The sequence below is a fragment of the Rhagoletis pomonella genome, unplaced genomic scaffold (genome assembly GCF_013731165.1).
Source record: "Rhagoletis pomonella isolate Grant_MI unplaced genomic scaffold, Rhpom_1.0 Rhpom_scaffold_00008, whole genome shotgun sequence".
NCBI lineage: Eukaryota > Metazoa > Arthropoda > Insecta > Diptera > Tephritidae > Rhagoletis > Rhagoletis pomonella.
In genome coordinates, this window is record NW_023458562.1 from 16,092,078 (window position 1) to 16,106,818 (window position 14,741).

Here is a 14,741-nt window from a genome sequence, read left to right on the forward strand (position 1 = left end):
TTTTATAACTAAATTGCGCTAACTGTGGTACTCGCCAGCACTTTAACCAGCACTGTAACCAACAAATGGGAACAGAAATAGTATTTTTTTTTTCTAAATACGAGAGGAGTTTAGGGTAGAAATTTCCGACTTTATCAATTGCCGCTAAACAAAATACAAAATTCATTATCAAAACCACAACCCTTTATCTTATGCGAAATTCTCAGCAGCTGTGAGCACATTTTAGTGGACTGCAGTTGAGCGTTAGTCACGCTGCCATTGTCGCGTTAGCTGCTGCCAATTTAAAAGTTCGGATATTTAATTTATGGCCAGCGCGCTAGTTAGCCAAAAGCAAGCAAAGGAGAGAGGGAAGCATACGACAGCACTGCGGTATTTCTAAGCTTTCAAAAGTATACCACCACCAATGGTGAAGCGATGCGCAGCCGCTTGCAAGGGGCAGCCGGTTAAGCAGCGTTCGTAAACTGGCTTCCCATGGAGGTATGGTAAAGTTTCAATTGTAATTGAATATTTATGTACGTGCACAGGTGAAGGCGAGCAAATGTTGTGTAATAGCTTGCAAAGCTTGCAATGAGACCAGGAGTTCAGTGAGGGTTCGTACATGAATTATCAGCAAACGGCGACTTCCCATCGCGCTCACAATTCACAGCGTCATTGTTGTTTTCGTAAGTGCTCGCAAAGCAATAGAAAGTCACTTGAAAAACAAACCAAATTCCAAGGTAATAGCCAAGTGGCAAAAGCAATAATGCCAACAGTAAAGCTGAAAAAGTGCACACAAATCATTGAACTGGATTTTCTACTTACTTCCTTCTCCGCTATCACTTTGCAACGGCTCTGCGCTTAACCTAGCAGCAGCACATTCAACGGTATCCAGGTACTCTGCGCGCTAAAAAATTCAAATTCCCAATGAACCAGTTGACATTTCGTTGGCAAATAATTTTCCTTCCAACTTCTATGTTTTTCAGCTGCACGTTCAGTTAACGGTATTGAAGTGAAAGAGGAGAAGGATTCAATGGAAGGTTTCAAGACATATTAAACCGAAACTAAGCTACAGCTATGCTAAATTAAAACGTCAGTGATATGAGTGCGATATCCAATTCGGAAAGACAGCTGGATTGGAACTGATAGTGGAGGCGGCAGGTGGATTAAGCAGCCCGTATCGAGCGAGATGCGAGGTCTAAATTTAAATTTTCAATAGTCGGAACAATGCATTGGATGACAGGACTACAAGTTCGTGTACATTTGTAAGCATGCATGTATGTGTGTTTGTCGGTATTTGCGCATAGTTATGCAGGACGTGCGTTTGTGTGTGCTGCATATTTAATACCTGATAGAGTGTAGAAATTTATTTACATATTTATGAACATGTGTTCTACTAACGCTCGTGCAGGCACAAATGCAAGTGGATATTTTGCTGCTTATTGAAATTCTGAAATTGAGTATGCTGCGCTAACTAATAATCTGTGCACTGCCACCAAATTAATGTAACCTTTGTCTCTAAAATCTGAAGGTTTATTCAGTTATTTTCATTGTGGAATTGATCAACATTTTTCTGGCCGGACTTCGATGGTGTATTTAGTGTCGCCGGGCGAATATTTACCGGTCAGTGTCTTGTTAATACCCTCATCAGAATTGAGTTTGTGGCTTTGTGAGCCTAGAAAGATCCCTTGACTACGTCCGGTCCAACCTTGGCCAGAAAGATCTTCTAACACCTCATGTGCAGGGTTCCTCATGGCGTTCACTGAGCTGGTACGGGGCATATCTGTTCAACCATAGTCGCATGTAGACAAAAGTACTCTCACTCCCCACTCGAGGGTTCCTTCCCTGACTGACTTAGATAGATACATAGATCCACTGATATAGAGGTATTCACTGCGACCAAGAGATCTATCGTGCCCTCAAACATTCATCGTAACTCATTTAAACCTAGGGATCCTAGAAATTTGAAGAGATCTCCAGGGGTTAGCGATTTTATGAATTCAAAACTTGGCCAGAGTTGGCCTAGGTACCTCTCTGGTCTCCTTGTAACTGCCTCGCACTCGCAAAGCTGGTGTAAAGGAGTCTACCCGATACACTCTCAGAAACAACACAAGTTGTCCGGTCTGATCCCAGATAGTGCAGGTGACCCTTTACTCTGCAGCATCCTGTCAGAAAACCTGTTATTATCCTTAACCTCTCCATTGGGAGGTTAATGGTTACCCTGTACCTTATAAGGTTGTAGCCTATTCCTCTCATCACTTCGATCGCATGGAAGGGCTCAGGCTCAATAGGAGACGATCTGCTTCCTCTTTACTTTCAATTTATATGGGACCTGGTACCCAAATTAGTTGAATATCATTGTGTTCCACCAGTACGTTGTACCAAGGACGACTTGACAGTGATGAGAGGGCCTTAAGTGTTGCCTGGCTATCACTGCCTTAATTCCTTTACATACAGACTAATGGCATAGACCTTCGCCTGAAAGATACTCCCATGGGTACCGAGAGCTTCAGCTTTGGTCCGTAGAAGCCATTGGCTTAGGGAGTTTTAGAGTCGTATGTATACCATTGCAGCGCGCTAGCATCTATATGTCTGACCATAAAAAAGGTGCCTGCTGCAAAGCTCTACCTCAAATTCCCTCCCAAAGTCTACTTATTTAGACTTATCATCTCTGGGGTACAGAGCAAATGGAATGTGGAAGCCTAGCTTGTCTTTGTTCCTTGATTAAAAGATTTACCTCTGCCTAAGCCTTATTATGTGAAGTTTAATAGGTTGGCTTTGTTGCCTGTTCTATAGTGAGATGAAGCGCCTCGAGCTCAAGAATCACCTCTAGTGCTGCTGTCGGACATATGCGCATTGCTCACGTGATGCATACACTCGCCAGACGTTAAAGCTTGGTAAGGGATTGCTTTACCATGGCAATGCTGGTTCTCGAGATACAATCCACTGCTCCATATGAGACTATTGGTCTAACTATCTTAGGATACCCAAATTTTAGGTTGAGCGTGAGTTCCTTATAAGAGACCACTTCACCGACCCATCCATGCAGAGGTTCGGATTCATTCTTAGGGACGGCATTGATAATTCTGGCAACCACAAGATTTCTCTGTCTGATAGGCATGTTGATGCAAATACAGAAATTGTGTTGAAAGCTTTTGGGCAGTGAAAATGTTTTTTCAAGGTCGCCAACAGAAGCTCAACACCTTCTTTAAATACAATAGGATATCTTATGTCACATTCACTGGCCACAGTTCTAGTAACAAACCAGTTGTATCTGGAAACATTGGTTCTCACATTACGTCCCTCTCCTGTCGAGGCAGCGGAATGTATAACTATTACCTGATTTCCAAGGAAGTGAGACTCCAGAAGAACAGAAATGCAGTCAACTCATGTCTTCGCGAAAGAACCATCAGGCCTCTCGCGTGAACCCAGCTTTGTGATTTGGTCCTTTTTAAGAGCTTTTACCAATCTAGCCGTTTGACCCAAGATTTAAAATTTCAGAGCGTATTAGCGTGCAGCGGTAGCATTCCCGTCTCATTGTTTATTTTGAGGGCCCCGTTCAGGATTTTCCTCGAATCACCCCTCAACTTCTGAAGCTCCTTGTTCCGTCAGGGAACAGGAGTACGGCTAAGAGGTGAACGAGGCAGCTCGCAACCAAAGTTATCCACGTTTCCTTTGCTCATGAGATTTAGGGGGATCCCGTTTAGGACCGGTGGATTATCGGTGGTGTATTTTACCTTCTTTTAACGAATACGAGCACCACTTTGGCCGATTTAACGCAGAGATTACAGCTTATAAATTAAAGTATTCCTTATTATTATTTATTTTTCCCAGCGAAAAATCCAAAATTCGCCTTCATTTAACTACGCTTCTGCATACGAAATCTTGCATACAAATTAACCGCGAAAAAAAATGCAAATGGCGGAACTTAAAAAAAAAATTGCCGTAGCAAAAAACGAATTTCGCAAAACGAACGAACCGCTCATAACTTTATTACAACATCAACACTTTTTTCGAATTTTTCACATTTTTATAACGTGCTATTGTCATTTCTATTCCAACCAACCCCCCGCCGCAGTCAACGTAAGATAGCAAATGCCACAAATCGACAGCAACGTGCAAGGAGTGCGAGTGGTACATAGAATAGTTTTTAGCTATTAACTAGAAGCTCGCGCGCCAGCCGCAACAATTTCAGTAGAGTCATAAACGAGTTGTGTGTCCTTGCCAAAAGTTATCAGCAGCAAGCAGAATTTTTATCTAACTGCACTTACATATTTGCCAAAAGGCACAGCAATAAGGGAAACAATTTTTTTTTTTTTAGCAAAATTTCTTTTATGAAAAAATGTGATAATAATATAGAAAATAGTGAACGGTGAGGAGGGGAAATCGAAGGAAGAGTAGCAAATGATGTGCGGAAGGAAGCATTGAACAACTTTTCGCTTACTTCCGCTGCTCTTTTTGCCCCTCCCGCCGCTTTGCCACCACAACACGAAACGTTGACAGCACTAGCGAATAGCAGCGAAAATTGGCAAATCAAAGCTGCTGGCTGCTGATATTGTAGCATTTTTTCCCGCTCACCTTTTTTTTGTGTTTGTTGTTTTTTTTTTTTTTGCCAGCTACTGCCATTGGCGTGCAAATGCCAATTGTGTTAACATGTCTGGAACTGAGCTGATTTACACTCAAAGACAGCGCGCGCGTGATGACTATGTATGCGGGGAGGGAGTTGAGGTGCGCCGCATGGCCTACAGTGTTGCATCAACGCACAGGCAACGGCGGCGCGGTGGTGCTAGGAGTGTAGCGTCAATATTGCAAACAAAAAAATGCTGGCAAACTACATAAATGCAGCCAGCGAACGAAAACTTTGACAGCTCGCACGTGATCAGAAAATCGAATTCGAATGACATGGTGCAGGCCAAAAGTGCGCACCACCTCAACACCAAGCAACACATAACGGGTGATTTTTTAAGAGCTTGATACCTTTTTTTTTAAAAAAAACGCATAAAATTTGCAAAATCTCATCGGTTCTTTATTTGAAACGTTAGATTGGTCGATGACATTTACTTTTTGAAGATAATTTCATTTAAATGTTGACCGCGGCTGCGTCTTAGGTGGTCCATTCGGAAAGTCCAATTTTGGGCAACTTTTTCGAGCATTTCGGCCGGAATAGCCCGAATTTCTTCGGAAATGTTGTCTTCCAAAGCTGGAATAGTTGCTGGCTTATTTCTGTAGACTTTAGACTTGACGTAGCCCCACAAAAAATAGTCTAAAGGCGTCAAATCGCATGATCTTGGTGGCCAACTTACCGGTCCATTTCTTGAGATGAATTGTTCTCCGAAGTTTTCCCTCAAAATGGCCATAGAATCGCGAGCTGTGTGGCATGTAGCGCCATCTTGTTGAAACCACATGTCAACCAAGTTCAGTTCTTCCATTTTTGGCAACAAAAAGTTTGTTAGCATCGAACGATAGCGATCGCCATTCACCGTAACGTTGCGTCCAACAGCATCTTTGAAAAAATACGGTCCAATGATTCCACCAGCGTACAAACCACACCAAACAGTGCATTTTTCGGGATGCATGGGCAGTTCTTGAACGGCTTCTGGTTGCTCTTCACTCCAAATGCGGCAATTTTGCTTATTTACGAAGCCATTCAACCAGAAATGAGCCTCATCGCTGAACAAAATTTGTCGATAAAAAAGCGGATTTTCTGCCAACTTTTCTAGGGCCCATTCACTGAAAATTCGACGTTGTGGCAGATCGTTCGGCTTCAGTTCTTGCACGAGCTGTATTTTATACGGTTTTACACCAAGATCTTTGCGTAAAATCTTCCATGTGGTCGAATAACACAAACCCAATTGCTGCGAACGGCGACGAATCGACATTTCACGGTCTTCAGCAACACTCTCAGAAACAGACGCAATATTCTCTTCTGTACGCACTGTACGCATTCGTGTGGTTGGTTTAATGTCCAATAAAGTAAACTGAGTGCGAAACTTGGTCACAATCGCATTAATTGTTTGCTCACTTGGTCGATTATGTAGACCATAAATCGGACGTAAAGCGCGAAACACATTTCGAACCGAACACTGATTTTGGTAATAAAATTCAATGATTTGCAAGCGTTGCTCGTTAGTAAGTCTATTCATGATGAAATGTCAAAGCATACTGAGCATCTTTCTCTTTGACACCATGTCTGAAATCCCACGTGATCTGTCAAATACTAATGCATAAAAATCCTAACCTCAAAAAAATCACCCGTTACAAACGTACATACGACAACTCGTATTTGCTTAGCCACATTCCACCTTTCATTCTCCGCTGGCGCGCGCCTTACATTCTTCATGCTGCATTGCATTCGGGTCACTGCTTACTAACTCTATCACCCTTTCCTCCACTCCGCCACTGCGTTCGAGCGTCAACTACGTAGTTACACAAGTTATATGAAATTATTGACTAGCAGTCACCAATTTTTGCTGCTTTCCTCATCTCCGCTTGCGTTCTACTCAACACCCGTTTGGGGCGTCCATCATTCGCTTGGCTTTATTTAATTTAGTGCTCTTCGAATATCGAATTTTTTGGGGTGGTGGGGTTTTTGGAGAGTCAAACGAACGGAATTGAAAATGTTTGCGCAAACGACTTTGAAAACTTGTCTTTCGCGTCTGTGTTTGTGTGCATCGCAAAATGTCAAAGTTCCTGGTGTGCAATGCCTACTCATATGATTTGGCTGAAACGTGTCAGTGCAGAGTTGGTAAAAGTTCAAAACGAGTTTCGGATCTGTTTGAGTCACAAAAGTACAAATCATCGGTAATAAAGTTTTGGAATTGTATTTACTTTTGTTGCGCTAAAATTGCTATGGAGCGAAGCCAAATTTTCTTTTTTCATGAAAAAGAAAGGAGTGGAAGTAAAATGGAGGCAAGAAAAACACTTTTGTTAAAATATGGCGTTTACGGTATCGTAGCTTCTAAATTTAAGTGTTCCTTGAGCACAATAAGCGCTTATGCAGGGTATTAGAGGCAATGGCAAAACTCTTGAGTTAAAAGAATAAAACAATTTTGTAGAAATTTTTCGACCTACTACAGTTTTATACGTAGTCTAATGTAAAATTGTCTGCTGAATCTGTGCATGAACTGTTTTTGAGATATAGCCAAATTGGATACCCAAAGAAGTGCACTCACTTAATTGCTATTTTCTTTGGCTATAATTGTCCAATGTTAAATTTCTTCTCTCATACAGGGTTAAATTACCTAGGATATATTTATTAATTCATTTTGTTATCCATATCGATACTCATGCCGCTAACGTCACCGCTATCAGCAAAAACACGCATGAGCACGGCGATAATAATATTAGAAAATAGATATCGATAACTATGTTGAAAAAATTCGATAAATTTATCGCTAAACAAGAAAATGTGTGATGATTGATATGGATAAATGGACATTTTTAATACAAATTTTTATAAACATTAACATCATCACATAACCTCAGTTTTCAATGCAAAAAAGAGACATGAAAAATCACCTAGGATATTTTTATTAATTGACTTTGATATCGATATCAATACCCATGCAGATAAGGGCACCGCTATCAACTAACAAATGCATGAGCACATCTATGATAATATTAGAAAATAGTTACCGATAAATATGCTGAAAAAATCGATGAACTAATCGATAAACAAGAAAATTATTGTAGTAGATATGGATAAATGGACTTTTTTAATACAGATTTTTATAAACATCAACATCAACAAAAATATTTACATCAGTTAAGATGTCCGAAAATATTTCGATAAATATGTCGATAAACAGGAACAAATTATGATAGTGATGATTAACTCGATTTTTCTAATAAATATTTTGACAAATATATCGATAAATATATGAATTCCAACGCAGTAGTACACACAACAGTGGTAATGTTATCGATGACAATAAGCGTACATATAATTATATAATATGTAGATTAACAAATATCTAATAATATTGGCTATTATGTTGACAACAACGTCAGAAAAACATTAGACAAATATGTATCGATATCTGTATTAGTGAAAAAATGCTAATAAAGATCGACCAATTCATATAAATTTTTATTTCGATAAATATGTAGTTAGTATGTTGATAAATCAACGGATTTCCAAACAGTAATGTGTAAACACCCCAGTGATTTATCATAGCATAGCGATGTACTCAAATATAAAGAAACCGATATCCGACAATTTTATTAATAACATTAATACCAATAATGATCAATTAACTTTTCTGTTCATATCGATTTTTATTTTACCATTGGCCACAGTGCCTGCCCACTACTTTTTAGTCCAATAAATATTTTTTTTATAAATACATACATGCAAACATACTGGTCTCCTCGCTCACTGTGTTATTCAGAAATAACACAAAAACGCCAAAACTCGTGAACTTAATTTTGAATCGCAGATTATGAATTTGTATTCTGCTTTTTTTTTAATCAGCTCATTTTGGCAAGATATTTTAGTTTTATAAAAAAATCCAATTTTTTGAGGGAAACAATTAAAAAAATAGCAAAATAAATTGTAAATTATTTTTATTTGTATTTAAACCTGTTCTTAAAAAAAATCAATTTTCTAACGGAGAAAATCGATAAATAAATAAAAAAATTTGATACGGTCAAATAAAAATGCCTAGTGATTTTTTTGGATGAAATGTGAGCAGTTAAGAATCTGCCTTATACGACGTTTGCACGATTTGTTCTTCGCTCTCTCATTCGTAATACACTCTCCCATTCGTCATTTGCCATCCAATTACCCTTCGAATTACGTTATTCGCCATACAAAATTTTGAGATCGAATTTTCTAGGTAATTCAGATCGAACTAACCGGTGCCTTCTCTAATATTTATCGGAAATATAACAAAATTTTCATCGGACTGGCCACATTTGCTGGCACTTTTTCTAGTTGCTGGAATATTATTTAATAAAATATTCGCTACCTAAATTAAAATCTTTGATGATAACTTAAATTTTTGTTCCATCTTCGATATTTGCAGTACACAAATAAAATAATTTCCTTAGCGAATTACTAAGAGAGCGAATTACAAATCGTGGAAACGTCGTATGATTATGTATCACGAACGATAGACAACACGGAACGATTCGTCTGCAGACGACAACGTCTGCGATTTAATTACTCTATCGGCGTCTTCGTCTTGCTTTCCATCGATTTGCAGTCGTCTCGGTTGCGTTTAAACCGGCTAGAATGATGTCGCCGGAATAATTTTTGCAGACGAATCGGTCCAAATTTATATGAACATGAAAACGAACATCGATACATCGTTCAAACTATCGATGTTAGACACATCGATGTTGCATTTTTGCAATCTTAACATCGATGTTTGTATGAGCGATTATGCAATCCTAGTCTCAACCCCTCAATCGGTAACACCACGGTCACTTATAAAATTTGGTCCCGATTGGAGGCACAGGCAAAGTACATATTCCTCTATAGGGACTCGAAAAAATTAAAATTAACTGTTTTTCGTCTAATACCCAAAATCGGTACTACCATAGTCGAAGATATCGCATAAATTTTCGCCGCAATTGGAGTCGGTTAAGACGTCTTCATATGGTAATCTGTTAAATTAAAATGCATCTTAAGTTGTTTTCTAGCACTTCGAGATTTTTTTGTTGATGTGTTTTTAGCAATTTGCATGAACAGCCAAAAATTAATTATGTAATTCAGGATGCAATTTTTACTTAAAACCCAACATTATTAGCTTAAAATAACGATAAATAAATAGCCTACGAGATCAGAAAAACTTAAGTAAATTCGAAGTTAACGCTAGTAATGCGCGGTAGAGCTAAGAAAATAAATGAATTTCTCTGATTTTCTTAGTCTGTTTATGGGTATTTTTAACTAAAAATTTTAGTTTTTAAGTCAAAATCAATCGATCAATAAAAAAAAATCTCGAAAAAAAAACTAAAAATTAATTTTAATTTGACATGACATTTGATAAGTATTCAAACAAAGAACATAATTATTGGACGGAAAACAACATTTAAATTTCGCAAGCCCGTGTTATTAACACCGGTCAACAAAAAAAAAATGTTCTTTGGGTTTCTGTTCGCATGCTTAGATTCTCATTCCAAACATTAAAAAACACTTGAATTTTCAGTTTTAGTTCTTAAAGTTTGCTTTTGTCTGATTTACGTCGTATAAGAGACACGAAAAATATTAATTTTTAAACATAAATTTCTTGTTATTTATATGTTATTGTTTATCACAAATCTTAAATAAAAAAGACTCTGATATCCAGCAAAAACTTTTCTACTCGTAATTTAAAGTAATATTATAAAAAAAAATATACAAAAATTAGTGATTTTTCAAGAAAAATTGAAAAATTGCTCTAGTTTTTACAAAAGCAAATGTTGATCAAAAAAATATTTTTTCGCCACTAATTTCGAAGCTTTTATTAAATTCCAAATGCCGAATCCAATATGCCGGATAATATGGACTGGAAAAATGTTAATCATATGCCATGTACGAGGAGTATGCCACGTAAATATGTCGTCTTTCGTGCTCATATTTCACACAAAAAAATCATTGCGCATTTTCATTTTCCTGCTCACCGGTATTTTATTTATCCACCGATTTTTTTCATTAGTAGTATAATTTTTCGTAACAGAACAGGCTTTAATTACGTTTAAGTGTTTTGCCGTTAGGCAGTTATATTTTTACCTCAATACTGTGTAATAAAAAATGTATGTATTTAATAGTTTTCTAGTTTCTTGATGTCAATTAGGTATATAGTAATATTAATTTTGTAAATCTAATATTAAATTCGAAATCAGTGACGACGAAGATCTCCGGCTACAAAGTTTTATAATAATCCACAACATTGGATCCACCATTTTGAAAATTTAATATCAATTTCAAAATCAGTGAAGAATAAAACAACTGAATACCACGCCAGTATGCCTCTGTAGGACATCTGTCTTGACATATTAAGCACTTCATCCTGCGCACTCGGATTTAGAAGTGCGAGAGAATTTGCTTTCTTTTCATTTAGTGAGCAGCTGGTGGGTCTGTTTCTCTTCGAGTTGCTTCCCCTTCCTTCGTCACACGTTGGCTTTCAGCTTCTAGAGCTTCTAGGTTATACGTATAATCAAAGCCCATTTTCTGCGCTTCTAGGCGCCGATAAATTGTTTGAACTTCCCCTTCTTCCGTTTCCGCAGTACCCTCTGAACCACCGCTCACCAACTTTTATTACGCATAAAATTGTAGTTTGTGTTCCAACAAAATTTTAAACTCATTAGCAATTATCAGTTATCTATTCACATACACACTTGGATATATTTGAAAACTTTGTACACACATGTCAGCTGACAACGCCTCAAAGTATGCAACTACTACGCCACACGCACGCAGTAAAAATGTCATTGTATTGCATGTTGAGCAATTATGACTTTTTAAATACTTTACACCACAAACCCCAGCTTGTGGATGAAGTTATTAGGATAAGGAGCAAGGAGAGGAGCGGCAGAATACAACATTTAAAATTTAATAAGGAAATTAAGTGAATGAACAGCAGTCACCACGTAACCTGACCGAAAGCATTTAACAACAACAACAAGAAAGAGAGAAGACAGAATTAGTGGGAAAATAACAGCGGAGCGAAAGTTATGATAGCACTAAAAACACAGTTATTAAAAACAAAAAAAAAAGAAAAGCAGGCAAATAAACATACACTAGTACCAGAACAAGAAACTGTTAAAATGTATGGGCGAACATGTAGCTTTCGGCGCTTAAAGGGAACGAGAGTGAGGAGTGAAAATAGAAAGAGCGGTGGGCGGCTGCTGTGACAGCGGTATGGCAGCCAGTGCCACTTAACTGCAAAAACAGCGTGTAATTAAATGCTTGCAGCAAACAAATGTACAACAGCAGCAAGCGCTACAACAAAGAACGCAACAACAACAGCAGCAACTAGCGTAGCAGCAGCAAACAACTTAAGGATGTATTAACAACAAAACAAACTCAATGGAAATTTTGCAGAGCACTTGCAACATTGCACACATGTTGTGAATTGTTCGAATAAAATGTATGGAAGGCGAGCGACAAGTGGTAAATACTCCTATATGGGTGTACATTAGGGCGGCACAATTTGGATGAGACATTTTTTCCAATCAATTTCGAGCTTGCAAATTTAGTCAGAAATAGGCAGAGAATGGCAAAGGTGGTTGGTCACGATTAAGATTGAATTGAGATTGAGATTAAGATTAAAATTACTGTACATTATAATGCTCATATTTTTCTTCACCGTCATCAGATCTGTACCGTTCGTTCCATTTACAAAACTTAGATGTCAAGGGTTGGTCTGTAACTGTGCGACAAGGTTTTATTTTTTCGATGGAGTTGCCGCTTGTTAAAAAATTAAATGAAAATAATTTAATAAATTAAATCAATTATTACAATATGAATACAAACCTAAATTTGTTTGAGTAGGCTTTATTTCTTAACTGCATGTAAAAGGGCTGCCACTTGTTTAAAAAATCAAATTTAATTCAAACTAAGAAAATTAGGCAATTGAGATCAGAAGTTTGGTGTCACATGAAAGAGATTTAAAAGGGTTTAAGTTTAAAAATATTTATAAGAGGGTTGCCACCTGTTTAAAAAGTCGAATTCGATTAAATTTTACACAAGTTTCCTACATATATGAAATATTAAAATTTGGGAGTCACACGAAAGAGAACTCTTAGAATATTCTTGTATTGTCTGAAGACAGTGTCGCCACTTGTTTGAATTCAAGTTAGTTAAATAAATGAATTATTAAAGGATGAGTGTCAAAATCGAAATGGATATGAAAAGGCTTTATTTCTGAACCATGTTTAAAAAATTATATTCAACTGGAATTGCAGCAATTGAAATAGGTATCATGATAGAAGTGGAAGAAGAAAGAGGTTTAAGAAAGTTGTATTCGAAAATATTTGAAGAGGGTTGCCACCTGCTTGAAAATTCGAATTTAAATAAATTATGCACAAGTTACATATATGATTTATTAAAAAATTAGTGTCAAACGAAAAAGTGGTAAGAAATTTAAAGTTTGAACATTAAAATATTTACGAGATATTTGTAGGAGATTGCCACCAGTTTAAAAAGTTAAGTTCAAACTATTTAATAAGTTAAATAAATTGTTAAAAGATGGTTTTGAATTGAAATGTGTTTGGAATGGCTTTATTTCTGAACTATATATATTTAGAAGGGTTGCCACATATTTGAAACATCGAATTCTACTTAATGCATCACTTAATTCAATTTTTTATTCCAATGCCAGAAAAGAGATGTTTAAGAAGATTTTACTTTAAAAACACTTTTGAAAAGGGTTGCCACCAGTTTGAAAAGTCAAATTTAGTTAATTTATACACAAGTTATTTATAAGATATATTTAAATATGAAGTGTTAAACGAAGCAGTTTTATGAAAGCTTTAGTTTGAATATACTTTTAATTAGGGTTGCCACCTATTCGAAAAGTCATATATATTTTGCTATGTATGCATATAGTTACATACATATATATATATATATATCTATAATAAGCGTAGGCATTTTGTATGAAGGTCATCAGATAAAAAAATGTTGCTCTTAATACCATGCAGTCGTCTAGAAGATATGGGCATCATAAATGTTATTAATATTATTAAAATGGAAATGTAAAATGGTATTTCTTACTTTTCTAATTGAATTTTAGTTGCTTGAAAAAAATATTCAAGGAAAAGTAAAGAATACTTTTTTCGGTTAAAATGTAAGTCAATGTGAAAAGAAATTTCACTCTTGCGCTCTCTGGCGGATGTTTTAAGAAAATAACAAGTCCAGTTTTGAATTCCTTATAGCGTGAAACACCTTTTAGCATGACTTTATAAAAAATTAAAACACTTCTTTACGACACTACATCAAAATAAAAAGTTGCTAAGCAACGAAAACATATTTTCGCAATTTGGCACACTCGTAAGTGATTGTAACCCCTTGGTTTCTTCGAAAAAATTATTAAAAATTTCACATAGAATACTCCAATGCCATATCCGCATGGCCCAAGAAAAAAATATTAGCCACCCTTGTGTATGTTTAATTCGTTGCTGATACGCTATGTGTTGCAAGCACATGCAGACTTCCCTCGTTCTCTTTGCTCTTGTTTTTTTTTTCTTGTAGACATTCGCTGTTTAACATTTTTGTTACATTTCCTGTTTTTTTTTTCTGAAGCGTTTTTTTTCTTGCCACTGCGTGTCCGACATGAATTTATGTTGCCGACAATTAATTTCGGAAAAAGTTCAAAACTTAAATTGGGCGAAATGCTTAACATTTTTTTCAGCAACCAGCAGCCAGCAGCAACCAACAACTCACAGCAGGCAGTCTACAGCAGTTGCAGCGGTAACCAGCGCAGCAACAACAATGGCTACAGCTCGTTTAAGTGCTTGGTTTAACAAGCAAAATGCTGGGAAGAGGGCGTATGTATGTATGTATGTGCAACAATCGGTGCACCATTGCTGCTGAATAACACATTTGGCAAGTGTGGCAGACAACAACAACAACAACAAGCAAAAATTACTTTGTTGCAGGCACAATAAAACCAACATTAACACCAGCCAAACTCCGAAGCAGCAACAATAATAATAACAACAACACGAACAACATCAATTTACACCTGTCACAACGATTTTTAAGCACATTTGCAGCTTTTAAAAGGGAGTGAAGAGGCGAGGTGGTGGGTGTCATTCGACTGAATTAGGTCTGTTAG